General features: G+C 62.7%; 22 non-coding genes across 22 annotated transcripts; all 22 read right to left on the bottom strand.

Annotated features, from left to right (window-relative positions):
- Nucleotides 1-528: 528 nt before the first annotated feature.
- Nucleotides 529-692, bottom strand: LOC141246033 (U1 spliceosomal RNA). Its single transcript, XR_012309669.1, has one exon. It is a non-coding gene; the product is annotated as a U1 spliceosomal RNA (small nuclear RNA).
- Nucleotides 693-1,607: 915 nt separating this feature from the next.
- Nucleotides 1,608-1,771, bottom strand: LOC141245995 (U1 spliceosomal RNA). The gene has a single exon (XR_012309635.1). It is a non-coding gene; the product is annotated as a U1 spliceosomal RNA (small nuclear RNA).
- A 915-nt stretch (nucleotides 1,772-2,686) lies between these two features.
- On the bottom strand, nucleotides 2,687-2,850 carry LOC141246032 (U1 spliceosomal RNA). Its single transcript, XR_012309668.1, has one exon. It is a non-coding gene; the product is annotated as a U1 spliceosomal RNA (small nuclear RNA).
- Nucleotides 2,851-3,765: 915 nt separating this feature from the next.
- On the bottom strand, nucleotides 3,766-3,929 carry LOC141246031 (U1 spliceosomal RNA). The gene has a single exon (XR_012309667.1). It is a non-coding gene; the product is annotated as a U1 spliceosomal RNA (small nuclear RNA).
- Nucleotides 3,930-4,844: 915 nt separating this feature from the next.
- Nucleotides 4,845-5,008, bottom strand: LOC141246030 (U1 spliceosomal RNA). The gene has a single exon (XR_012309666.1). It is a non-coding gene; the product is annotated as a U1 spliceosomal RNA (small nuclear RNA).
- A 915-nt stretch (nucleotides 5,009-5,923) lies between these two features.
- On the bottom strand, nucleotides 5,924-6,087 carry LOC141246027 (U1 spliceosomal RNA). Its single transcript, XR_012309664.1, has one exon. It is a non-coding gene; the product is annotated as a U1 spliceosomal RNA (small nuclear RNA).
- A 915-nt stretch (nucleotides 6,088-7,002) lies between these two features.
- LOC141246026 (U1 spliceosomal RNA) lies at nucleotides 7,003-7,166 on the bottom strand. The gene has a single exon (XR_012309663.1). It is a non-coding gene; the product is annotated as a U1 spliceosomal RNA (small nuclear RNA).
- Nucleotides 7,167-8,081: 915 nt separating this feature from the next.
- On the bottom strand, nucleotides 8,082-8,245 carry LOC141246025 (U1 spliceosomal RNA). Its single transcript, XR_012309662.1, has one exon. It is a non-coding gene; the product is annotated as a U1 spliceosomal RNA (small nuclear RNA).
- A 915-nt stretch (nucleotides 8,246-9,160) lies between these two features.
- On the bottom strand, nucleotides 9,161-9,324 carry LOC141246024 (U1 spliceosomal RNA). The gene has a single exon (XR_012309661.1). It is a non-coding gene; the product is annotated as a U1 spliceosomal RNA (small nuclear RNA).
- A 915-nt stretch (nucleotides 9,325-10,239) lies between these two features.
- On the bottom strand, nucleotides 10,240-10,403 carry LOC141246023 (U1 spliceosomal RNA). The gene has a single exon (XR_012309660.1). It is a non-coding gene; the product is annotated as a U1 spliceosomal RNA (small nuclear RNA).
- A 915-nt stretch (nucleotides 10,404-11,318) lies between these two features.
- Nucleotides 11,319-11,482, bottom strand: LOC141246022 (U1 spliceosomal RNA). The gene has a single exon (XR_012309659.1). It is a non-coding gene; the product is annotated as a U1 spliceosomal RNA (small nuclear RNA).
- Nucleotides 11,483-12,397: 915 nt separating this feature from the next.
- Nucleotides 12,398-12,561, bottom strand: LOC141246021 (U1 spliceosomal RNA). The gene has a single exon (XR_012309658.1). It is a non-coding gene; the product is annotated as a U1 spliceosomal RNA (small nuclear RNA).
- A 915-nt stretch (nucleotides 12,562-13,476) lies between these two features.
- Nucleotides 13,477-13,640, bottom strand: LOC141246020 (U1 spliceosomal RNA). The gene has a single exon (XR_012309657.1). It is a non-coding gene; the product is annotated as a U1 spliceosomal RNA (small nuclear RNA).
- Nucleotides 13,641-14,555: 915 nt separating this feature from the next.
- On the bottom strand, nucleotides 14,556-14,719 carry LOC141246019 (U1 spliceosomal RNA). The gene has a single exon (XR_012309656.1). It is a non-coding gene; the product is annotated as a U1 spliceosomal RNA (small nuclear RNA).
- Nucleotides 14,720-15,634: 915 nt separating this feature from the next.
- Nucleotides 15,635-15,798, bottom strand: LOC141246018 (U1 spliceosomal RNA). Its single transcript, XR_012309655.1, has one exon. It is a non-coding gene; the product is annotated as a U1 spliceosomal RNA (small nuclear RNA).
- Nucleotides 15,799-16,713: 915 nt separating this feature from the next.
- Nucleotides 16,714-16,877, bottom strand: LOC141246016 (U1 spliceosomal RNA). The gene has a single exon (XR_012309653.1). It is a non-coding gene; the product is annotated as a U1 spliceosomal RNA (small nuclear RNA).
- Nucleotides 16,878-17,792: 915 nt separating this feature from the next.
- On the bottom strand, nucleotides 17,793-17,956 carry LOC141246015 (U1 spliceosomal RNA). The gene has a single exon (XR_012309652.1). It is a non-coding gene; the product is annotated as a U1 spliceosomal RNA (small nuclear RNA).
- A 915-nt stretch (nucleotides 17,957-18,871) lies between these two features.
- Nucleotides 18,872-19,035, bottom strand: LOC141246014 (U1 spliceosomal RNA). Its single transcript, XR_012309651.1, has one exon. It is a non-coding gene; the product is annotated as a U1 spliceosomal RNA (small nuclear RNA).
- A 915-nt stretch (nucleotides 19,036-19,950) lies between these two features.
- Nucleotides 19,951-20,114, bottom strand: LOC141246012 (U1 spliceosomal RNA). The gene has a single exon (XR_012309650.1). It is a non-coding gene; the product is annotated as a U1 spliceosomal RNA (small nuclear RNA).
- A 915-nt stretch (nucleotides 20,115-21,029) lies between these two features.
- On the bottom strand, nucleotides 21,030-21,193 carry LOC141246011 (U1 spliceosomal RNA). The gene has a single exon (XR_012309649.1). It is a non-coding gene; the product is annotated as a U1 spliceosomal RNA (small nuclear RNA).
- Nucleotides 21,194-22,108: 915 nt separating this feature from the next.
- LOC141245993 (U1 spliceosomal RNA) lies at nucleotides 22,109-22,272 on the bottom strand. The gene has a single exon (XR_012309633.1). It is a non-coding gene; the product is annotated as a U1 spliceosomal RNA (small nuclear RNA).
- Nucleotides 22,273-23,187: 915 nt separating this feature from the next.
- On the bottom strand, nucleotides 23,188-23,351 carry LOC141246010 (U1 spliceosomal RNA). The gene has a single exon (XR_012309648.1). It is a non-coding gene; the product is annotated as a U1 spliceosomal RNA (small nuclear RNA).
- Between the last annotated feature and the right edge of the window lie 689 nt (nucleotides 23,352-24,040).

Below are 24,040 nucleotides of genomic sequence, written 5' to 3'. Positions count from 1 at the left end.
CAGGCCCAGCAGCTGCTTCGGGTCGACCGACCGAACGGCAGACAGCTGTGCACCGGCGGGCCACTCACAACTCCAGCTCCGGCCGCGAGATGGGGACGCTGCAAGTGGCCACCCTTGAGCGTGCCTGCGCAGGAGGAGGCTTTCGGCCGCTCGCGCTCTCCCTGGAACACGGCGTTGCCTCGTGTGCTCCAAAGCATGCCTTTGGTTCGCTGCAAATCCAGCATGTTGGGGCGCTAGTCCCGACACCTGCAGAAGAGCAGAGGGAGCCATGTCGTCACCAAGTGAATGAGATGCAAACGAGCAGATCAATCCCCAGCAGCAGGCAGGGGGCGCCAAGTCCAACAAACAAAGCACAAAGCAAAGGCAAAAGGCCCCAAGCCAACAAAGAAGCAAGCAACTCGTCCCTTCTTAGCCAGGGCAGGGAGAAGGTGGCGGCGTAGGCCCACAAGGGGGAGCCAAAGGCCACGTCCACCTCTCCGAGCTTCTCATCATTCCCAAAGCACTGTTCTGTCATTGACTGGAGGAAATCAGGGGAAAGCGCGAACGCAGTCCCCCACTACCACAAATTATGCAGTCGAGTTTCCCGCATTTGGGGAAATCGCAGGGGTCAGCACACCCGGAGTGCAATGGATGAGCCTCACCCTGGGAGAACCACCTTAGTGATCATGGTATCTCCCCTGCCAGGTAAGTATGAGTTGGAGCCCGCCGGGCCGACGAGCGCCCCTCTGGCGCAGCCCCCCAGCATCGCGGAGTCTCGTGCACCAAAAGTAAGGGGTGGTGTGGCCCGGCGGCGCCTGCACGGACGCTCCCCGAGTGGGTGACGCCGGGCGCTCAAGGCGCAGCTGACGCCCCGTCCGTCCCCCAGAGGGCAGGCCGAGCTCAAGCGGAAAACCGTCCAAGATGCACAGCAGCAGCAGCCTGATCATTTGCATATAGGGGCGGCTGCTCCCAAGCACTACGTCGCTGCGGCCGGGAACAGGCAGGCAGCTAGAGCTCTGCAGCTGCCACCCTCTGCTGGCACCCTGTCGTGACTCACTCAGCTGCGGCCAGGAGGACGCACGGTGGAGGAGGCTCAAGGGCAGGCCCAGCAGCTGCTTCGGGTCGACCGACCGAACGGCAGACAGCTGTGCACCGGCGGGCCACTCACAACTCCAGCTCCGGCCGCGAGATGGGGACGCTGCAAGTGGCCACCCTTGAGCGTGCCTGCGCAGGAGGAGGCTTTCGGCCGCTCGCGCTCTCCCTGGAACACGGCGTTGCCTCGTGTGCTCCAAAGCATGCCTTTGGTTCGCTGCAAATCCAGCATGTTGGGGCGCTAGTCCCGACACCTGCAGAAGAGCAGAGGGAGCCATGTCGTCACCAAGTGAATGAGATGCAAACGAGCAGATCAATCCCCAGCAGCAGGCAGGGGGCGCCAAGTCCAACAAACAAAGCACAAAGCAAAGGCAAAAGGCCCCAAGCCAACAAAGAAGCAAGCAACTCGTCCCTTCTTAGCCAGGGCAGGGAGAAGGTGGCGGCGTAGGCCCACAAGGGGGAGCCAAAGGCCACGTCCACCTCTCCGAGCTTCTCATCATTCCCAAAGCACTGTTCTGTCATTGACTGGAGGAAATCAGGAGAAAGCGCGAACGCAGTCCCCCACTACCACAAATTATGCAGTCGAGTTTCCCGCATTTGGGGAAATCGCAGGGGTCAGCACACCCGGAGTGCAATGGATGAGCCTCACCCTGGGAGAACCACCTTAGTGATCATGGTATCTCCCCTGCCAGGTAAGTATGAGTTGGAGCCCGCCGGGCCGACGAGCGCCCCTCTGGCGCAGCCCCCCAGCATCGCGGAGTCTCGTGCACCAAAAGTAAGGGGTGGTGTGGCCCGGCGGCGCCTGCACGGACGCTCCCCGAGTGGGTGACGCCGGGCGCTCAAGGCGCAGCTGACGCCCCGTCCGTCCCCCAGAGGGCAGGCCGAGCTCAAGCGGAAAACCGTCCAAGATGCACAGCAGCAGCAGCCTGATCATTTGCATATAGGGGCGGCTGCTCCCAAGCACTACGTCGCTGCGGCCGGGAACAGGCAGGCAGCTAGAGCTCTGCAGCTGCCACCCTCTGCTGGCACCCTGTCGTGACTCACTCAGCTGCGGCCAGGAGGACGCACGGTGGAGGAGGCTCAAGGGCAGGCCCAGCAGCTGCTTCGGGTCGACCGACCGAACGGCAGACAGCTGTGCACCGGCGGGCCACTCACAACTCCAGCTCCGGCCGCGAGATGGGGACGCTGCAAGTGGCCACCCTTGAGCGTGCCTGCGCAGGAGGAGGCTTTCGGCCGCTCGCGCTCTCCCTGGAACACGGCGTTGCCTCGTGTGCTCCAAAGCATGCCTTTGGTTCGCTGCAAATCCAGCATGTTGGGGCGCTAGTCCCGACACCTGCAGAAGAGCAGAGGGAGCCATGTCGTCACCAAGTGAATGAGATGCAAACGAGCAGATCAATCCCCAGCAGCAGGCAGGGGGCGCCAAGTCCAACAAACAAAGCACAAAGCAAAGGCAAAAGGCCCCAAGCCAACAAAGAAGCAAGCAACTCGTCCCTTCTTAGCCAGGGCAGGGAGAAGGTGGCGGCGTAGGCCCACAAGGGGGAGCCAAAGGCCACGTCCACCTCTCCGAGCTTCTCATCATTCCCAAAGCACTGTTCTGTCATTGACTGGAGGAAATCAGGGGAAAGCGCGAACGCAGTCCCCCACTACCACAAATTATGCAGTCGAGTTTCCCGCATTTGGGGAAATCGCAGGGGTCAGCACACCCGGAGTGCAATGGATGAGCCTCACCCTGGGAGAACCACCTTAGTGATCATGGTATCTCCCCTGCCAGGTAAGTATGAGTTGGAGCCCGCCGGGCCGACGAGCGCCCCTCTGGCGCAGCCCCCCAGCATCGCGGAGTCTCGTGCACCAAAAGTAAGGGGTGGTGTGGCCCGGCGGCGCCTGCACGGACGCTCCCCGAGTGGGTGACGCCGGGCGCTCAAGGCGCAGCTGACGCCCCGTCCGTCCCCCAGAGGGCAGGCCGAGCTCAAGCGGAAAACCGTCCAAGATGCACAGCAGCAGCAGCCTGATCATTTGCATATAGGGGCGGCTGCTCCCAAGCACTACGTCGCTGCGGCCGGGAACAGGCAGGCAGCTAGAGCTCTGCAGCTGCCACCCTCTGCTGGCACCCTGTCGTGACTCACTCAGCTGCGGCCAGGAGGACGCACGGTGGAGGAGGCTCAAGGGCAGGCCCAGCAGCTGCTTCGGGTCGACCGACCGAACGGCAGACAGCTGTGCACCGGCGGGCCACTCACAACTCCAGCTCCGGCCGCGAGATGGGGACGCTGCAAGTGGCCACCCTTGAGCGTGCCTGCGCAGGAGGAGGCTTTCGGCCGCTCGCGCTCTCCCTGGAACACGGCGTTGCCTCGTGTGCTCCAAAGCATGCCTTTGGTTCGCTGCAAATCCAGCATGTTGGGGCGCTAGTCCCGACACCTGCAGAAGAGCAGAGGGAGCCATGTCGTCACCAAGTGAATGAGATGCAAACGAGCAGATCAATCCCCAGCAGCAGGCAGGGGGCGCCAAGTCCAACAAACAAAGCACAAAGCAAAGGCAAAAGGCCCCAAGCCAACAAAGAAGCAAGCAACTCGTCCCTTCTTAGCCAGGGCAGGGAGAAGGTGGCGGCGTAGGCCCACAAGGGGGAGCCAAAGGCCACGTCCACCTCTCCGAGCTTCTCATCATTCCCAAAGCACTGTTCTGTCATTGACTGGAGGAAATCAGGGGAAAGCGCGAACGCAGTCCCCCACTACCACAAATTATGCAGTCGAGTTTCCCGCATTTGGGGAAATCGCAGGGGTCAGCACACCCGGAGTGCAATGGATGAGCCTCACCCTGGGAGAACCACCTTAGTGATCATGGTATCTCCCCTGCCAGGTAAGTATGAGTTGGAGCCCGCCGGGCCGACGAGCGCCCCTCTGGCGCAGCCCCCCAGCATCGCGGAGTCTCGTGCACCAAAAGTAAGGGGTGGTGTGGCCCGGCGGCGCCTGCACGGACGCTCCCCGAGTGGGTGACGCCGGGCGCTCAAGGCGCAGCTGACGCCCCGTCCGTCCCCCAGAGGGCAGGCCGAGCTCAAGCGGAAAACCGTCCAAGATGCACAGCAGCAGCAGCCTGATCATTTGCATATAGGGGCGGCTGCTCCCAAGCACTACGTCGCTGCGGCCGGGAACAGGCAGGCAGCTAGAGCTCTGCAGCTGCCACCCTCTGCTGGCACCCTGTCGTGACTCACTCAGCTGCGGCCAGGAGGACGCACGGTGGAGGAGGCTCAAGGGCAGGCCCAGCAGCTGCTTCGGGTCGACCGACCGAACGGCAGACAGCTGTGCACCGGCGGGCCACTCACAACTCCAGCTCCGGCCGCGAGATGGGGACGCTGCAAGTGGCCACCCTTGAGCGTGCCTGCGCAGGAGGAGGCTTTCGGCCGCTCGCGCTCTCCCTGGAACACGGCGTTGCCTCGTGTGCTCCAAAGCATGCCTTTGGTTCGCTGCAAATCCAGCATGTTGGGGCGCTAGTCCCGACACCTGCAGAAGAGCAGAGGGAGCCATGTCGTCACCAAGTGAATGAGATGCAAACGAGCAGATCAATCCCCAGCAGCAGGCAGGGGGCGCCAAGTCCAACAAACAAAGCACAAAGCAAAGGCAAAAGGCCCCAAGCCAACAAAGAAGCAAGCAACTCGTCCCTTCTTAGCCAGGGCAGGGAGAAGGTGGCGGCGTAGGCCCACAAGGGGGAGCCAAAGGCCACGTCCACCTCTCCGAGCTTCTCATCATTCCCAAAGCACTGTTCTGTCATTGACTGGAGGAAATCAGGGGAAAGCGCGAACGCAGTCCCCCACTACCACAAATTATGCAGTCGAGTTTCCCGCATTTGGGGAAATCGCAGGGGTCAGCACACCCGGAGTGCAATGGATGAGCCTCACCCTGGGAGAACCACCTTAGTGATCATGGTATCTCCCCTGCCAGGTAAGTATGAGTTGGAGCCCGCCGGGCCGACGAGCGCCCCTCTGGCGCAGCCCCCCAGCATCGCGGAGTCTCGTGCACCAAAAGTAAGGGGTGGTGTGGCCCGGCGGCGCCTGCACGGACGCTCCCCGAGTGGGTGACGCCGGGCGCTCAAGGCGCAGCTGACGCCCCGTCCGTCCCCCAGAGGGCAGGCCGAGCTCAAGCGGAAAACCGTCCAAGATGCACAGCAGCAGCAGCCTGATCATTTGCATATAGGGGCGGCTGCTCCCAAGCACTACGTCGCTGCGGCCGGGAACAGGCAGGCAGCTAGAGCTCTGCAGCTGCCACCCTCTGCTGGCACCCTGTCGTGACTCACTCAGCTGCGGCCAGGAGGACGCACGGTGGAGGAGGCTCAAGGGCAGGCCCAGCAGCTGCTTCGGGTCGACCGACCGAACGGCAGACAGCTGTGCACCGGCGGGCCACTCACAACTCCAGCTCCGGCCGCGAGATGGGGACGCTGCAAGTGGCCACCCTTGAGCGTGCCTGCGCAGGAGGAGGCTTTCGGCCGCTCGCGCTCTCCCTGGAACACGGCGTTGCCTCGTGTGCTCCAAAGCATGCCTTTGGTTCGCTGCAAATCCAGCATGTTGGGGCGCTAGTCCCGACACCTGCAGAAGAGCAGAGGGAGCCATGTCGTCACCAAGTGAATGAGATGCAAACGAGCAGATCAATCCCCAGCAGCAGGCAGGGGGCGCCAAGTCCAACAAACAAAGCACAAAGCAAAGGCAAAAGGCCCCAAGCCAACAAAGAAGCAAGCAACTCGTCCCTTCTTAGCCAGGGCAGGGAGAAGGTGGCGGCGTAGGCCCACAAGGGGGAGCCAAAGGCCACGTCCACCTCTCCGAGCTTCTCATCATTCCCAAAGCACTGTTCTGTCATTGACTGGAGGAAATCAGGGGAAAGCGCGAACGCAGTCCCCCACTACCACAAATTATGCAGTCGAGTTTCCCGCATTTGGGGAAATCGCAGGGGTCAGCACACCCGGAGTGCAATGGATGAGCCTCACCCTGGGAGAACCACCTTAGTGATCATGGTATCTCCCCTGCCAGGTAAGTATGAGTTGGAGCCCGCCGGGCCGACGAGCGCCCCTCTGGCGCAGCCCCCCAGCATCGCGGAGTCTCGTGCACCAAAAGTAAGGGGTGGTGTGGCCCGGCGGCGCCTGCACGGACGCTCCCCGAGTGGGTGACGCCGGGCGCTCAAGGCGCAGCTGACGCCCCGTCCGTCCCCCAGAGGGCAGGCCGAGCTCAAGCGGAAAACCGTCCAAGATGCACAGCAGCAGCAGCCTGATCATTTGCATATAGGGGCGGCTGCTCCCAAGCACTACGTCGCTGCGGCCGGGAACAGGCAGGCAGCTAGAGCTCTGCAGCTGCCACCCTCTGCTGGCACCCTGTCGTGACTCACTCAGCTGCGGCCAGGAGGACGCACGGTGGAGGAGGCTCAAGGGCAGGCCCAGCAGCTGCTTCGGGTCGACCGACCGAACGGCAGACAGCTGTGCACCGGCGGGCCACTCACAACTCCAGCTCCGGCCGCGAGATGGGGACGCTGCAAGTGGCCACCCTTGAGCGTGCCTGCGCAGGAGGAGGCTTTCGGCCGCTCGCGCTCTCCCTGGAACACGGCGTTGCCTCGTGTGCTCCAAAGCATGCCTTTGGTTCGCTGCAAATCCAGCATGTTGGGGCGCTAGTCCCGACACCTGCAGAAGAGCAGAGGGAGCCATGTCGTCACCAAGTGAATGAGATGCAAACGAGCAGATCAATCCCCAGCAGCAGGCAGGGGGCGCCAAGTCCAACAAACAAAGCACAAAGCAAAGGCAAAAGGCCCCAAGCCAACAAAGAAGCAAGCAACTCGTCCCTTCTTAGCCAGGGCAGGGAGAAGGTGGCGGCGTAGGCCCACAAGGGGGAGCCAAAGGCCACGTCCACCTCTCCGAGCTTCTCATCATTCCCAAAGCACTGTTCTGTCATTGACTGGAGGAAATCAGGGGAAAGCGCGAACGCAGTCCCCCACTACCACAAATTATGCAGTCGAGTTTCCCGCATTTGGGGAAATCGCAGGGGTCAGCACACCCGGAGTGCAATGGATGAGCCTCACCCTGGGAGAACCACCTTAGTGATCATGGTATCTCCCCTGCCAGGTAAGTATGAGTTGGAGCCCGCCGGGCCGACGAGCGCCCCTCTGGCGCAGCCCCCCAGCATCGCGGAGTCTCGTGCACCAAAAGTAAGGGGTGGTGTGGCCCGGCGGCGCCTGCACGGACGCTCCCCGAGTGGGTGACGCCGGGCGCTCAAGGCGCAGCTGACGCCCCGTCCGTCCCCCAGAGGGCAGGCCGAGCTCAAGCGGAAAACCGTCCAAGATGCACAGCAGCAGCAGCCTGATCATTTGCATATAGGGGCGGCTGCTCCCAAGCACTACGTCGCTGCGGCCGGGAACAGGCAGGCAGCTAGAGCTCTGCAGCTGCCACCCTCTGCTGGCACCCTGTCGTGACTCACTCAGCTGCGGCCAGGAGGACGCACGGTGGAGGAGGCTCAAGGGCAGGCCCAGCAGCTGCTTCGGGTCGACCGACCGAACGGCAGACAGCTGTGCACCGGCGGGCCACTCACAACTCCAGCTCCGGCCGCGAGATGGGGACGCTGCAAGTGGCCACCCTTGAGCGTGCCTGCGCAGGAGGAGGCTTTCGGCCGCTCGCGCTCTCCCTGGAACACGGCGTTGCCTCGTGTGCTCCAAAGCATGCCTTTGGTTCGCTGCAAATCCAGCATGTTGGGGCGCTAGTCCCGACACCTGCAGAAGAGCAGAGGGAGCCATGTCGTCACCAAGTGAATGAGATGCAAACGAGCAGATCAATCCCCAGCAGCAGGCAGGGGGCGCCAAGTCCAACAAACAAAGCACAAAGCAAAGGCAAAAGGCCCCAAGCCAACAAAGAAGCAAGCAACTCGTCCCTTCTTAGCCAGGGCAGGGAGAAGGTGGCGGCGTAGGCCCACAAGGGGGAGCCAAAGGCCACGTCCACCTCTCCGAGCTTCTCATCATTCCCAAAGCACTGTTCTGTCATTGACTGGAGGAAATCAGGGGAAAGCGCGAACGCAGTCCCCCACTACCACAAATTATGCAGTCGAGTTTCCCGCATTTGGGGAAATCGCAGGGGTCAGCACACCCGGAGTGCAATGGATGAGCCTCACCCTGGGAGAACCACCTTAGTGATCATGGTATCTCCCCTGCCAGGTAAGTATGAGTTGGAGCCCGCCGGGCCGACGAGCGCCCCTCTGGCGCAGCCCCCCAGCATCGCGGAGTCTCGTGCACCAAAAGTAAGGGGTGGTGTGGCCCGGCGGCGCCTGCACGGACGCTCCCCGAGTGGGTGACGCCGGGCGCTCAAGGCGCAGCTGACGCCCCGTCCGTCCCCCAGAGGGCAGGCCGAGCTCAAGCGGAAAACCGTCCAAGATGCACAGCAGCAGCAGCCTGATCATTTGCATATAGGGGCGGCTGCTCCCAAGCACTACGTCGCTGCGGCCGGGAACAGGCAGGCAGCTAGAGCTCTGCAGCTGCCACCCTCTGCTGGCACCCTGTCGTGACTCACTCAGCTGCGGCCAGGAGGACGCACGGTGGAGGAGGCTCAAGGGCAGGCCCAGCAGCTGCTTCGGGTCGACCGACCGAACGGCAGACAGCTGTGCACCGGCGGGCCACTCACAACTCCAGCTCCGGCCGCGAGATGGGGACGCTGCAAGTGGCCACCCTTGAGCGTGCCTGCGCAGGAGGAGGCTTTCGGCCGCTCGCGCTCTCCCTGGAACACGGCGTTGCCTCGTGTGCTCCAAAGCATGCCTTTGGTTCGCTGCAAATCCAGCATGTTGGGGCGCTAGTCCCGACACCTGCAGAAGAGCAGAGGGAGCCATGTCGTCACCAAGTGAATGAGATGCAAACGAGCAGATCAATCCCCAGCAGCAGGCAGGGGGCGCCAAGTCCAACAAACAAAGCACAAAGCAAAGGCAAAAGGCCCCAAGCCAACAAAGAAGCAAGCAACTCGTCCCTTCTTAGCCAGGGCAGGGAGAAGGTGGCGGCGTAGGCCCACAAGGGGGAGCCAAAGGCCACGTCCACCTCTCCGAGCTTCTCATCATTCCCAAAGCACTGTTCTGTCATTGACTGGAGGAAATCAGGGGAAAGCGCGAACGCAGTCCCCCACTACCACAAATTATGCAGTCGAGTTTCCCGCATTTGGGGAAATCGCAGGGGTCAGCACACCCGGAGTGCAATGGATGAGCCTCACCCTGGGAGAACCACCTTAGTGATCATGGTATCTCCCCTGCCAGGTAAGTATGAGTTGGAGCCCGCCGGGCCGACGAGCGCCCCTCTGGCGCAGCCCCCCAGCATCGCGGAGTCTCGTGCACCAAAAGTAAGGGGTGGTGTGGCCCGGCGGCGCCTGCACGGACGCTCCCCGAGTGGGTGACGCCGGGCGCTCAAGGCGCAGCTGACGCCCCGTCCGTCCCCCAGAGGGCAGGCCGAGCTCAAGCGGAAAACCGTCCAAGATGCACAGCAGCAGCAGCCTGATCATTTGCATATAGGGGCGGCTGCTCCCAAGCACTACGTCGCTGCGGCCGGGAACAGGCAGGCAGCTAGAGCTCTGCAGCTGCCACCCTCTGCTGGCACCCTGTCGTGACTCACTCAGCTGCGGCCAGGAGGACGCACGGTGGAGGAGGCTCAAGGGCAGGCCCAGCAGCTGCTTCGGGTCGACCGACCGAACGGCAGACAGCTGTGCACCGGCGGGCCACTCACAACTCCAGCTCCGGCCGCGAGATGGGGACGCTGCAAGTGGCCACCCTTGAGCGTGCCTGCGCAGGAGGAGGCTTTCGGCCGCTCGCGCTCTCCCTGGAACACGGCGTTGCCTCGTGTGCTCCAAAGCATGCCTTTGGTTCGCTGCAAATCCAGCATGTTGGGGCGCTAGTCCCGACACCTGCAGAAGAGCAGAGGGAGCCATGTCGTCACCAAGTGAATGAGATGCAAACGAGCAGATCAATCCCCAGCAGCAGGCAGGGGGCGCCAAGTCCAACAAACAAAGCACAAAGCAAAGGCAAAAGGCCCCAAGCCAACAAAGAAGCAAGCAACTCGTCCCTTCTTAGCCAGGGCAGGGAGAAGGTGGCGGCGTAGGCCCACAAGGGGGAGCCAAAGGCCACGTCCACCTCTCCGAGCTTCTCATCATTCCCAAAGCACTGTTCTGTCATTGACTGGAGGAAATCAGGGGAAAGCGCGAACGCAGTCCCCCACTACCACAAATTATGCAGTCGAGTTTCCCGCATTTGGGGAAATCGCAGGGGTCAGCACACCCGGAGTGCAATGGATGAGCCTCACCCTGGGAGAACCACCTTAGTGATCATGGTATCTCCCCTGCCAGGTAAGTATGAGTTGGAGCCCGCCGGGCCGACGAGCGCCCCTCTGGCGCAGCCCCCCAGCATCGCGGAGTCTCGTGCACCAAAAGTAAGGGGTGGTGTGGCCCGGCGGCGCCTGCACGGACGCTCCCCGAGTGGGTGACGCCGGGCGCTCAAGGCGCAGCTGACGCCCCGTCCGTCCCCCAGAGGGCAGGCCGAGCTCAAGCGGAAAACCGTCCAAGATGCACAGCAGCAGCAGCCTGATCATTTGCATATAGGGGCGGCTGCTCCCAAGCACTACGTCGCTGCGGCCGGGAACAGGCAGGCAGCTAGAGCTCTGCAGCTGCCACCCTCTGCTGGCACCCTGTCGTGACTCACTCAGCTGCGGCCAGGAGGACGCACGGTGGAGGAGGCTCAAGGGCAGGCCCAGCAGCTGCTTCGGGTCGACCGACCGAACGGCAGACAGCTGTGCACCGGCGGGCCACTCACAACTCCAGCTCCGGCCGCGAGATGGGGACGCTGCAAGTGGCCACCCTTGAGCGTGCCTGCGCAGGAGGAGGCTTTCGGCCGCTCGCGCTCTCCCTGGAACACGGCGTTGCCTCGTGTGCTCCAAAGCATGCCTTTGGTTCGCTGCAAATCCAGCATGTTGGGGCGCTAGTCCCGACACCTGCAGAAGAGCAGAGGGAGCCATGTCGTCACCAAGTGAATGAGATGCAAACGAGCAGATCAATCCCCAGCAGCAGGCAGGGGGCGCCAAGTCCAACAAACAAAGCACAAAGCAAAGGCAAAAGGCCCCAAGCCAACAAAGAAGCAAGCAACTCGTCCCTTCTTAGCCAGGGCAGGGAGAAGGTGGCGGCGTAGGCCCACAAGGGGGAGCCAAAGGCCACGTCCACCTCTCCGAGCTTCTCATCATTCCCAAAGCACTGTTCTGTCATTGACTGGAGGAAATCAGGGGAAAGCGCGAACGCAGTCCCCCACTACCACAAATTATGCAGTCGAGTTTCCCGCATTTGGGGAAATCGCAGGGGTCAGCACACCCGGAGTGCAATGGATGAGCCTCACCCTGGGAGAACCACCTTAGTGATCATGGTATCTCCCCTGCCAGGTAAGTATGAGTTGGAGCCCGCCGGGCCGACGAGCGCCCCTCTGGCGCAGCCCCCCAGCATCGCGGAGTCTCGTGCACCAAAAGTAAGGGGTGGTGTGGCCCGGCGGCGCCTGCACGGACGCTCCCCGAGTGGGTGACGCCGGGCGCTCAAGGCGCAGCTGACGCCCCGTCCGTCCCCCAGAGGGCAGGCCGAGCTCAAGCGGAAAACCGTCCAAGATGCACAGCAGCAGCAGCCTGATCATTTGCATATAGGGGCGGCTGCTCCCAAGCACTACGTCGCTGCGGCCGGGAACAGGCAGGCAGCTAGAGCTCTGCAGCTGCCACCCTCTGCTGGCACCCTGTCGTGACTCACTCAGCTGCGGCCAGGAGGACGCACGGTGGAGGAGGCTCAAGGGCAGGCCCAGCAGCTGCTTCGGGTCGACCGACCGAACGGCAGACAGCTGTGCACCGGCGGGCCACTCACAACTCCAGCTCCGGCCGCGAGATGGGGACGCTGCAAGTGGCCACCCTTGAGCGTGCCTGCGCAGGAGGAGGCTTTCGGCCGCTCGCGCTCTCCCTGGAACACGGCGTTGCCTCGTGTGCTCCAAAGCATGCCTTTGGTTCGCTGCAAATCCAGCATGTTGGGGCGCTAGTCCCGACACCTGCAGAAGAGCAGAGGGAGCCATGTCGTCACCAAGTGAATGAGATGCAAACGAGCAGATCAATCCCCAGCAGCAGGCAGGGGGCGCCAAGTCCAACAAACAAAGCACAAAGCAAAGGCAAAAGGCCCCAAGCCAACAAAGAAGCAAGCAACTCGTCCCTTCTTAGCCAGGGCAGGGAGAAGGTGGCGGCGTAGGCCCACAAGGGGGAGCCAAAGGCCACGTCCACCTCTCCGAGCTTCTCATCATTCCCAAAGCACTGTTCTGTTATTGACTGGAGGAAATCAGGGGAAAGCGCGAACGCAGTCCCCCACTACCACAAATTATGCAGTCGAGTTTCCCGCATTTGGGGAAATCGCAGGGGTCAGCACACCCGGAGTGCAATGGATGAGCCTCACCCTGGGAGAACCACCTTAGTGATCATGGTATCTCCCCTGCCAGGTAAGTATGAGTTGGAGCCCGCCGGGCCGACGAGCGCCCCTCTGGCGCAGCCCCCCAGCATCGCGGAGTCTCGTGCACCAAAAGTAAGGGGTGGTGTGGCCCGGCGGCGCCTGCACGGACGCTCCCCGAGTGGGTGACGCCGGGCGCTCAAGGCGCAGCTGACGCCCCGTCCGTCCCCCAGAGGGCAGGCCGAGCTCAAGCGGAAAACCGTCCAAGATGCACAGCAGCAGCAGCCTGATCATTTGCATATAGGGGCGGCTGCTCCCAAGCACTACGTCGCTGCGGCCGGGAACAGGCAGGCAGCTAGAGCTCTGCAGCTGCCACCCTCTGCTGGCACCCTGTCGTGACTCACTCAGCTGCGGCCAGGAGGACGCACGGTGGAGGAGGCTCAAGGGCAGGCCCAGCAGCTGCTTCGGGTCGACCGACCGAACGGCAGACAGCTGTGCACCGGCGGGCCACTCACAACTCCAGCTCCGGCCGCGAGATGGGGACGCTGCAAGTGGCCACCCTTGAGCGTGCCTGCGCAGGAGGAGGCTTTCGGCCGCTCGCGCTCTCCCTGGAACACGGCGTTGCCTCGTGTGCTCCAAAGCATGCCTTTGGTTCGCTGCAAATCCAGCATGTTGGGGCGCTAGTCCCGACACCTGCAGAAGAGCAGAGGGAGCCATGTCGTCACCAAGTGAATGAGATGCAAACGAGCAGATCAATCCCCAGCAGCAGGCAGGGGGCGCCAAGTCCAACAAACAAAGCACAAAGCAAAGGCAAAAGGCCCCAAGCCAACAAAGAAGCAAGCAACTCGTCCCTTCTTAGCCAGGGCAGGGAGAAGGTGGCGGCGTAGGCCCACAAGGGGGAGCCAAAGGCCACGTCCACCTCTCCGAGCTTCTCATCATTCCCAAAGCACTGTTCTGTCATTGACTGGAGGAAATCAGGGGAAAGCGCGAACGCAGTCCCCCACTACCACAAATTATGCAGTCGAGTTTCCCGCATTTGGGGAAATCGCAGGGGTCAGCACACCCGGAGTGCAATGGATGAGCCTCACCCTGGGAGAACCACCTTAGTGATCATGGTATCTCCCCTGCCAGGTAAGTATGAGTTGGAGCCCGCCGGGCCGACGAGCGCCCCTCTGGCGCAGCCCCCCAGCATCGCGGAGTCTCGTGCACCAAAAGTAAGGGGTGGTGTGGCCCGGCGGCGCCTGCACGGACGCTCCCCGAGTGGGTGACGCCGGGCGCTCAAGGCGCAGCTGACGCCCCGTCCGTCCCCCAGAGGGCAGGCCGAGCTCAAGCGGAAAACCGTCCAAGATGCACAGCAGCAGCAGCCTGATCATTTGCATATAGGGGCGGCTGCTCCCAAGCACTACGTCGCTGCGGCCGGGAACAGGCAGGCAGCTAGAGCTCTGCAGCTGCCACCCTCTGCTGGCACCCTGTCGTGACTCACTCAGCTGCGGCCAGGAGGACGCACGGTGGAGGAGGCTCAAGGGCAGGCCCAGCAGCTGCTTCGGGTCGACCGACCGAACGGCAGACAGCTGTGCACCGGCGGGCCACTCACAACTCCAGCTCCGGCCGCGAGATGGGGACGCTGCAAGTGGCCACCCTTGAGCGTGCCTGCGCAGGAGGAGGCTTTCGGCCGCTCGCGCTCTCCCTGGAACACGGCGTTGCCTCGTGTGCTCCAAAGCATGCCTTTGGTTCGCTGCAAATCCAGCATGTTGGGGCGCTAGTCCCGACACCTGCAGAAGAGCAGAGGGAGCCATGTCGTCACCAAGTGAATGAGATGCAAACGAGCAGATCAATCCCCAGCAGCAGGCAGGGGGCGCCAAGTCCAACAAACAAAGCACAAAGCAAAGGCAAAAGGCCCCAAGCCAACAAAGAAGCAAGCAACTCGTCCCTTCTTAGCCAGGGCAGGGAGAAGGTGGCGGCGTAGGCCCACAAGGGGGAGCCAAAGGCCACGTCCACCTCTCCGAGCTTCTCATCATTCCCAAAGCACTGTTCTGTCATTGACTGGAGGAAATCAGGGGAAAGCGCGAACGCAGTCCCCCACTACCACAAATTATGCAGTCGAGTTTCCCGCATTTGGGGAAATCGCAGGGGTCAGCACACCCGGAGTGCAATGGATGAGCCTCACCCTGGGAGAACCACCTTAGTGATCATGGTATCTCCCCTGCCAGGTAAGTATGAGTTGGAGCCCGCCGGGCCGACGAGCGCCCCTCTGGCGCAGCCCCCCAGCATCGCGGAGTCTCGTGCACCAAAAGTAAGGGGTGGTGTGGCCCGGCGGCGCCTGCACGGACGCTCCCCGAGTGGGTGACGCCGGGCGCTCAAGGCGCAGCTGACGCCCCGTCCGTCCCCCAGAGGGCAGGCCGAGCTCAAGCGGAAAACCGTCCAAGATGCACAGCAGCAGCAGCCTGATCATTTGCATATAGGGGCGGCTGCTCCCAAGCACTACGTCGCTGCGGCCGGGAACAGGCAGGCAGCTAGAGCTCTGCAGCTGCCACCCTCTGCTGGCACCCTGTCGTGACTCACTCAGCTGCGGCCAGGAGGACGCACGGTGGAGGAGGCTCAAGGGCAGGCCCAGCAGCTGCTTCGGGTCGACCGACCGAACGGCAGACAGCTGTGCACCGGCGGGCCACTCACAACTCCAGCTCCGGCCGCGAGATGGGGACGCTGCAAGTGGCCACCCTTGAGCGTGCCTGCGCAGGAGGAGGCTTTCGGCCGCTCGCGCTCTCCCTGGAACACGGCGTTGCCTCGTGTGCTCCAAAGCATGCCTTTGGTTCGCTGCAAATCCAGCATGTTGGGGCGCTAGTCCCGACACCTGCAGAAGAGCAGAGGGAGCCATGTCGTCACCAAGTGAATGAGATGCAAACGAGCAGATCAATCCCCAGCAGCAGGCAGGGGGCGCCAAGTCCAACAAACAAAGCACAAAGCAAAGGCAAAAGGCCCCAAGCCAACAAAGAAGCAAGCAACTCGTCCCTTCTTAGCCAGGGCAGGGAGAAGGTGGCGGCGTAGGCCCACAAGGGGGAGCCAAAGGCCACGTCCACCTCTCCGAGCTTCTCATCATTCCCAAAGCACTGTTCTGTCATTGACTGGAGGAAATCAGGGGAAAGCGCGAACGCAGTCCCCCACTACCACAAATTATGCAGTCGAGTTTCCCGCATTTGGGGAAATCGCAGGGGTCAGCACACCCGGAGTGCAATGGATGAGCCTCACCCTGGGAGAACCACCTTAGTGATCATGGTATCTCCCCTGCCAGGTAAGTATGAGTTGGAGCCCGCCGGGCCGACGAGCGCCCCTCTGGCGCAGCCCCCCAGCATCGCGGAGTCTCGTGCACCAAAAGTAAGGGGTGGTGTGGCCCGGCGGCGCCTGCACGGACGCTCCCCGAGTGGGTGACGCCGGGCGCTCAAGGCGCAGCTGACGCCCCGTCCGTCCCCCAGAGGGCAGGCCGAGCTCAAGCGGAAAACCGTCCAAGATGCACAGCAGCAGCAGCCTGATCATTTGCATATAGGGGCGGCTGCTCCCAAGCACTACGTCGCTGCGGCCGGGAACAGGCAGGCAGCTAGAGCTCTGCAGCTGCCACCCTCTGCTGGCACCCTGTCGTGACTCACTCAGCTGCGGCCAGGAGGACGCACGGTGGAGGAGGCTCAAGGGCAGGCCCAGCAGCTGCTTCGGGTCGACCGACCGAACGGCAGACAGCTGTGCACCGGCGGGCCACTCACAACTCCAGCTCCGGCCGCGAGATGGGGACGCTGCAAGTGGCCACCCTTGAGCGTGCCTGCGCAGGAGGAGGCTTTCGGCCGCTCGCGCTCTCCCTGGAACACGGCGTTGCCTCGTGTGCTCCAAAGCATGCCTTTGGTTCGCTGCAAATCCAGCATGTTGGGGCGCTAGTCCCGACACCTGCAGAAGAGCAGAGGGAGCCATGTCGTCACCAAGTGAATGAGATGCAAACGAGCAGATCAATCCCCAGCAGCAGGCAGGGGGCGCCAAGTCCAACAAACAAAGCACAAAGCAAAGGCAAAAGGCCCCAAGCCAACAAAGAAGCAAGCAACTCGTCCCTTCTTAGCCAGGGCAGGGAGAAGGTGGCGGCGTAGGCCCACAAGGGGGAGCCAAAGGCCACGTCCACCTCTCCGAGCTTCTCATCATTCCCAAAGCACTGTTCTGTCATTGACTGGAGGAAATCAGGGGAAAGCGCGAACGCAGTCCCCCACTACCACAAATTATGCAGTCGAGTTTCCCGCATTTGGGGAAATCGCAGGGGTCAGCACACCCGGAGTGCAATGGATGAGCCTCACCCTGGGAGAACCACCTTAGTGATCATGGTATCTCCCCTGCCAGGTAAGTATGAGTTGGAGCCCGCCGGGCCGACGAGCGCCCCTCTGGCGCAGCCCCCCAGCATCGCGGAGTCTCGTGCACCAAAAGTAAGGGGTGGTGTGGCCCGGCGGCGCCTGCACGGACGCTCCCCGAGTGGGTGACGCCGGGCGCTCAAGGCGCAGCTGACGCCCCGTCCGTCCCCCAGAGGGCAGGCCGAGCTCAAGCGGAAAACCGTCCAAGATGCACAGCAGCAGCAGCCTGATCATTTGCATATAGGGGCGGCTGCTCCCAAGCACTACGTCGCTGCGGCCGGGAACAGGCAGGCAGCTAGAGCTCTGCAGCTGCCACCCTCTGCTGGCACCCTGTCGTGACTCACTCAGCTGCGGCCAGGAGGACGCACGGTGGAGGAGGCTCAAGGGCAGGCCCAGCAGCTGCTTCGGGTCGACCGACCGAACGGCAGACAGCTGTGCACCGGCGGGCCACTCACAACTCCAGCTCCGGCCGCGAGATGGGGACGCTGCAAGTGGCCACCCTTGAGCGTGCCTGCGCAGGAGGAGGCTTTCGGCCGCTCGCGCTCTCCCTGGAACACGGCGTTGCCTCGTGTGCTCCAAAGCATGCCTTTGGTTCGCTGCAAATCCAGCATGTTGGGGCGCTAGTCCCGACACCTGCAGAAGAGCAGAGGGAGCCATGTCGTCACCAAGTGAATGAGATGCAAACGAGCAGATCAATCCCCAGCAGCAGGCAGGGGGCGCCAAGTCCAACAAACAAAGCACAAAGCAAAGGCAAAAGGCCCCAAGCCAACAAAGAAGCAAGCAACTCGTCCCTTCTTAGCCAGGGCAGGGAGAAGGTGGCGGCGTAGGCCCACAAGGGGGAGCCAAAGGCCACGTCCACCTCTCCGAGCTTCTCATCATTCCCAAAGCACTGTTCTGTCATTGACTGGAGGAAATCAGGGGAAAGCGCGAACGCAGTCCCCCACTACCACAAATTATGCAGTCGAGTTTCCCGCATTTGGGGAAATCGCAGGGGTCAGCACACCCGGAGTGCAATGGATGAGCCTCACCCTGGGAGAACCACCTTAGTGATCATGGTATCTCCCCTGCCAGGTAAGTATGAGTTGGAGCCCGCCGGGCCGACGAGCGCCCCTCTGGCGCAGCCCCCCAGCATCGCGGAGTCTCGTGCACCAAAAGTAAGGGGTGGTGTGGCCCGGCGGCGCCTGCACGGACGCTCCCCGAGTGGGTGACGCCGGGCGCTCAAGGCGCAGCTGACGCCCCGTCCGTCCCCCAGAGGGCAGGCCGAGCTCAAGCGGAAAACCGTCCAAGATGCACAGCAGCAGCAGCCTGATCATTTGCATATAGGGGCGGCTGCTCCCAAGCACTACGTCGCTGCGGCCGGGAACAGGCAGGCAGCTAGAGCTCTGCAGCTGCCACCCTCTGCTGGCACCCTGTCGTGACTCACTCAGCTGCGGCCAGGAGGACGCACGGTGGAGGAGGCTCAAGGGCAGGCCCAGCAGCTGCTTCGGGTCGACCGACCGAACGGCAGACAGCTGTGCACCGGCGGGCCACTCACAACTCCAGCTCCGGCCGCGAGATGGGGACGCTGCAAGTGGCCACCCTTGAGCGTGCCTGCGCAGGAGGAGGCTTTCGGCCGCTCGCGCTCTCCCTGGAACACGGCGTTGCCTCGTGTGCTCCAAAGCATGCCTTTGGTTCGCTGCAAATCCAGCATGTTGGGGCGCTAGTCCCGACACCTGCAGAAGAGCAGAGGGAGCCATGTCGTCACCAAGTGAATGAGATGCAAACGAGCAGATCAATCCCCAGCAGCAGGCAGGGGGCGCCAAGTCCAACAAACAAAGCACAAAGCAAAGGCAAAAGGCCCCAAGCCAACAAAGAAGCAAGCAACTCGTCCCTTCTTAGCCAGGGCAGGGAGAAGGTGGCGGCGTAGGCCCACAAGGGGGAGCCAAAGGCCACGTCCACCTCTCCGAGCTTCTCATCATTCCCAAAGCACTGTTCTGTCATTGACTGGAGGAAATCAGGGGAAAGCGCGAACGCAGTCCCCCACTACCACAAATTATGCAGTCGAGTTTCCCGCATTTGGGGAAATCGCAGGGGTCAGCACACCCGGAGTGCAATGGATGAGCCTCACCCTGGGAGAACCACCTTAGTGATCATGGTATCTCCCCTGCCAGGTAAGTATGAGTTGGAGCCCGCCGGGCCGACGAGCGCCCCTCTGGCGCAGCCCCCCAGCATCGCGGAGTCTCGTGCACCAAAAGTAAGGGGTGGTGTGGCCCGGCGGCGCCTGCACGGACGCTCCCCGAGTGGGTGACGCCGGGCGCTCAAGGCGCAGCTGACGCCCCGTCCGTCCCCCAGAGGGCAGGCCGAGCTCAAGCGGAAAACCGTCCAAGATGCACAGCAGCAGCAGCCTGATCATTTGCATATAGGGGCGGCTGCTCCCAAGCACTACGTCGCTGCGGCCGGGAACAGGCAGGCAGCTAGAGCTCTGCAGCTGCCACCCTCTGCTGGCACCCTGTCGTGACTCACTCAGCTGCGGCCAGGAGGACGCACGGTGGAGGAGGCTCAAGGGCAGGCCCAGCAGCTGCTTCGGGTCGACCGACCGAACGGCAGACAGCTGTGCACCGGCGGGCCACTCACAACTCCAGCTCCGGCCGCGAGATGGGGACGCTGCAAGTGGCCACCCTTGAGCGTGCCTGCGCAGGAGGAGGCTTTCGGCCGCTCGCGCTCTCCCTGGAACACGGCGTTGCCTCGTGTGCTCCAAAGCATGCCTTTGGTTCGCTGCAAATCCAGCATGTTGGGGCGCTAGTCCCGACACCTGCAGAAGAGCAGAGGGAGCCATGTCGTCACCAAGTGAATGAGATGCAAACGAGCAGATCAATCCCCAGCAGCAGGCAGGGGGCGCCAAGTCCAACAAACAAAGCACAAAGCAAAGGCAAAAGGCCCCAAGCCAACAAAGAAGCAAGCAACTCGTCCCTTCTTAGCCAGGGCAGGGAGAAGGTGGCGGCGTAGGCCCACAAGGGGGAGCCAAAGGCCACGTCCACCTCTCCGAGCTTCTCATCATTCCCAAAGCACTGTTCTGTCATTGACTGGAGGAAATCAGGGGAAAGCGCGAACGCAGTCCCCCACTACCACAAATTATGCAGTCGAGTTTCCCGCATTTGGGGAAATCGCAGGGGTCAGCACACCCGGAGTGCAATGGATGAGCCTCACCCTGGGAGAACCACCTTAGTGATCATGGTATCTCCCCTGCCAGGTAAGTATGAGTTGGAGCCCGCCGGGCCGACGAGCGCCCCTCTGGCGCAGCCCCCCAGCATCGCGGAGTCTCGTGCACCAAAAGTAAGGGGTGGTGTGGCCCGGCGGCGCCTGCACGGACGCTCCCCGAGTGGGTGACGCCGGGCGCTCAAGGCGCAGCTGACGCCCCGTCCGTCCCCCAGAGGGCAGGCCGAGCTCAAGCGGAAAACCGTCCAAGATGCACAGCAGCAGCAGCCTGATCATTTGCATATAGGGGCGGCTGCTCCCAAGCACTACGTCGCTGCGGCCGGGAACAGGCAGGCAGCTAGAGCTCTGCAGCTGCCACCCTCTGCTGGCACCCTGTCGTGACTCACTCAGCTGCGGCCAGGAGGACGCACGGTGGAGGAGGCTCAAGGGCAGGCCCAGCAGCTGCTTCGGGTCGACCGACCGAACGGCAGACAGCTGTGCACCGGCGGGCCACTCACAACTCCAGCTCCGGCCGCGAGATGGGGACGCTGCAAGTGGCCACCCTTGAGCGTGCCTGCGCAGGAGGAGGCTTTCGGCCGCTCGCGCTCTCCCTGGAACACGGCGTTGCCTCGTGTGCTCCAAAGCATGCCTTTGGTTCGCTGCAAATCCAGCATGTTGGGGCGCTAGTCCCGACACCTGCAGAAGAGCAGAGGGAGCCATGTCGTCACCAAGTGAATGAGATGCAAACGAGCAGATCAATCCCCAGCAGCAGGCAGGGGGCGCCAAGTCCAACAAACAAAGCACAAAGCAAAGGCAAAAGGCCCCAAGCCAACAAAGAAGCAAGCAACTCGTCCCTTCTTAGCCAGGGCAGGGAGAAGGTGGCGGCGTAGGCCCACAAGGGGGAGCCAAAGGCCACGTCCACCTCTCCGAGCTTCTCATCATTCCCAAAGCACTGTTCTGTCATTGACTGGAGGAAATCAGGGGAAAGCGCGAACGCAGTCCCCCACTACCACAAATTATGCAGTCGAGTTTCCCGCATTTGGGGAAATCGCAGGGGTCAGCACACCCGGAGTGCAATGGATGAGCCTCACCCTGGGAGAACCACCTTAGTGATCATGGTATCTCCCCTGCCAGGTAAGTATGAGTTGGAGCCCGCCGGGCCGACGAGCGCCCCTCTGGCGCAGCCCCCCAGCATCGCGGAGTCTCGTGCACCAAAAGTAAGGGGTGGTGTGGCCCGGCGGCGCCTGCACGGACGCTCCCCGAGTGGGTGACGCCGGGCGCTCAAGGCGCAGCTGACGCCCCGTCCGTCCCCCAGAGGGCAGGCCGAGCTCAAGCGGAAAACCGTCCAAGATGCACAGCAGCAGCAGCCTGATCATTTGCATATAGGGGCGGCTGCTCCCAAGCACTACGTCGCTGCGGCCGGGAACAGGCAGGCAGCTAGAGCTCTGCAGCTGCCACCCTCTGCTGGCACCCTGTCGTGACTCACTCAGCTGCGGCCAGGAGGACGCACGGTGGAGGAGGCTCAAGGGCAGGCCCAGCAGCTGCTTCGGGTCGACCGACCGAACGGCAGACAGCTGTGCACCGGCGGGCCACTCACAACTCCAGCTCCGGCCGCGAGATGGGGACGCTGCAAGTGGCCACCCTTGAGCGTGCCTGCGCAGGAGGAGGCTTTCGGCCGCTCGCGCTCTCCCTGGAACACGGCGTTGCCTCGTGTGCTCCAAAGCATGCCTTTGGTTCGCTGCAAATCCAGCATGTTGGGGCGCTAGTCCCGACACCTGCAGAAGAGCAGAGGGAGCCATGTCGTCACCAAGTGAATGAGATGCAAACGAGCAGATCAATCCCCAGCAGCAGGCAGGGGGCGCCAAGTCCAACAAACAAAGCACAAAGCAAAGGCAAAAGGCCCCAAGCCAACAAAGAAGCAAGCAACTCGTCCCTTCTTAGCCAGGGCAGGGAGAAGGTGGCGGCGTAGGCCCACAAGGGGGAGCCAAAGGCCACGTCCACCTCTCCGAGCTTCTCATCATTCCCAAAGCACTGTTCTGTCATTGACTGGAGGAAATCAGGGGAAAGCGCAAACGCAGTCCCCCACTACCACAAATTATGCAGTCGAGTTTCCCGCATTTGGGGAAATCGCAGGGGTCAGCACACCCGGAGTGCAATGGATGAGCCTCACCCTGGGAGAACCACCTTAGTGATCATGGTATCTCCCCTGCCAGGTAAGTATGAGTTGGAGCCCGCCGGGCCGACGAGCGCCCCTCTGGCGCAGCCCCCCAGCATCGCGGAGTCTCGTGCACCAAAAGTAAGGGGTGGTGTGGCCCGGCGGCGCCTGCACGGACGCTCCCCGAGTGGGTGACGCCGGGCGCTCAAGGCGCAGCTGACGCCCCGTCCGTCCCCCAGAGGGCAGGCCGAGCTCAAGCGGAAAACCGTCCAAGATGCACAGCAGCAGCAGCCTGATCATTTGCATATAGGGGCGGCTGCTCCCAAGCACTACGTCGCTGCGGCCGGGAACAGGCAGGCAGCTAGAGCTCTGCAGCTGCCACCCTCTGCTGGCACCCTGTCGTGACTCACTCAGCTGCGGCCAGGAGGACGCACGGTGGAGGAGGCTCAAGGGCAGGCCCAGCAGCTGCTTCGGGTCGACCGACCGAACGGCAGACAGCTGTGCACCGGCGGGCCACTCACAACTCCAGCTCCGGCCGCGAGATGGGGACGCTGCAAGTGGCCACCCTTGAGCGTGCCTGCGCAGGAGGAGGCTTTCGGCCGCTCGCGCTCTCCCTGGAACACGGCGTTGCCTCGTGTGCTCCAAAGCATGCCTTTGGTTCGCTGCAAATCCAGCATGTTGGGGCGCTAGTCCCGACACCTGCAGAAGAGCAGAGGGAGCCATGTCGTCACCAAGTGAATGAGATGCAAACGAGCAGATCAATCCCCAGCAGCAGGCAGGGGGCGCCAAGTCCAACAAACAAAGCACAAAGCAAAGGCAAAAGGCCCCAAGCCAACAAAGAAGCAAGCAACTCGTCCCTTCTTAGCCAGGGCAGGGAGAAGGTGGCGGCGTAGGCCCACAAGGGGGAGCCAAAGGCCACGTCCACCTCTCCGAGCTTCTCATCATTCCCAAAGCACTGTTCTGTCATTGACTGGAGGAAATCAGGGGAAAGCGCGAACGCAGTCCCCCACTACCACAAATTATGCAGTCGAGTTTCCCGCATTTGGGGAAATCGCAGGGGTCAGCACACCCGGAGTGCAATGGATGAGCCTCACCCTGGGAGAACCACCTTAGTGATCATGGTATCTCCCCTGCCAGGTAAGTATGAGTTGGAGCCCGCCGGGCCGACGAGCGCCCCTCTGGCGCAGCCCCCCAGCATCGCGGAGTCTCGTGCACCAAAAGTAAGGGGTGGTGTGGCCCGGCGGCGCCTGCACGGACGCTCCCCGAGTGGGTGACGCCGGGCGCTCAAGGCGCAGCTGACGCCCCGTCCGTCCCCCAGAGGGCAGGCCGAGCTCAAGCGGAAAACCGTCCAAGATGCACAGCAGCAGCAGCCTGATCATTTGCATATAGGGGCGGCTGCTCCCAAGCACTACGTCGCTGCGGCCGGGAACAGGCAGGCAGCTAGAGCTCTGCAGCTGCCACCCTCTGCTGGCACCCTGTCGTGACTCACTCAGCTGCGGCCAGGAGGACGCACGGTGGAGGAGGCTCAAGGGCAGGCCCAGCAGCTGCTTCGGGTCGACCGACCGAACGGCAGACAGCTGTGCACCGGCGGGCCACTCACAACTCCAGCTCCGGCCGCGAGATGGGGACGCTGCAAGTGGCCACCCTTGAGCGTGCCTGCGCAGGAGGAGGCTTTCGGCCGCTCGCGCTCTCCCTGGAACACGGCGTTGCCTCGTGTGCTCCAAAGCATGCCTTTGGTTCGCTGCAAATCCAGCATGTTGGGGCGCTAGTCCCGACACCTGCAGAAGAGCAGAGGGAGCCATGTCGTCACCAAGTGAATGAGATGCAAACGAGC

This window comes from Phyllobates terribilis, unplaced genomic scaffold (genome assembly GCF_046119375.1).
Source record: "Phyllobates terribilis strain yellow unplaced genomic scaffold, ASM4611937v1 Scaffold_2316__1_contigs__length_142825, whole genome shotgun sequence".
In the NCBI taxonomy this organism is placed as follows: domain Eukaryota; kingdom Metazoa; phylum Chordata; class Amphibia; order Anura; family Dendrobatidae; genus Phyllobates; species Phyllobates terribilis.
This window is presented reverse-complemented; position numbering and strand designations above follow the sequence as displayed.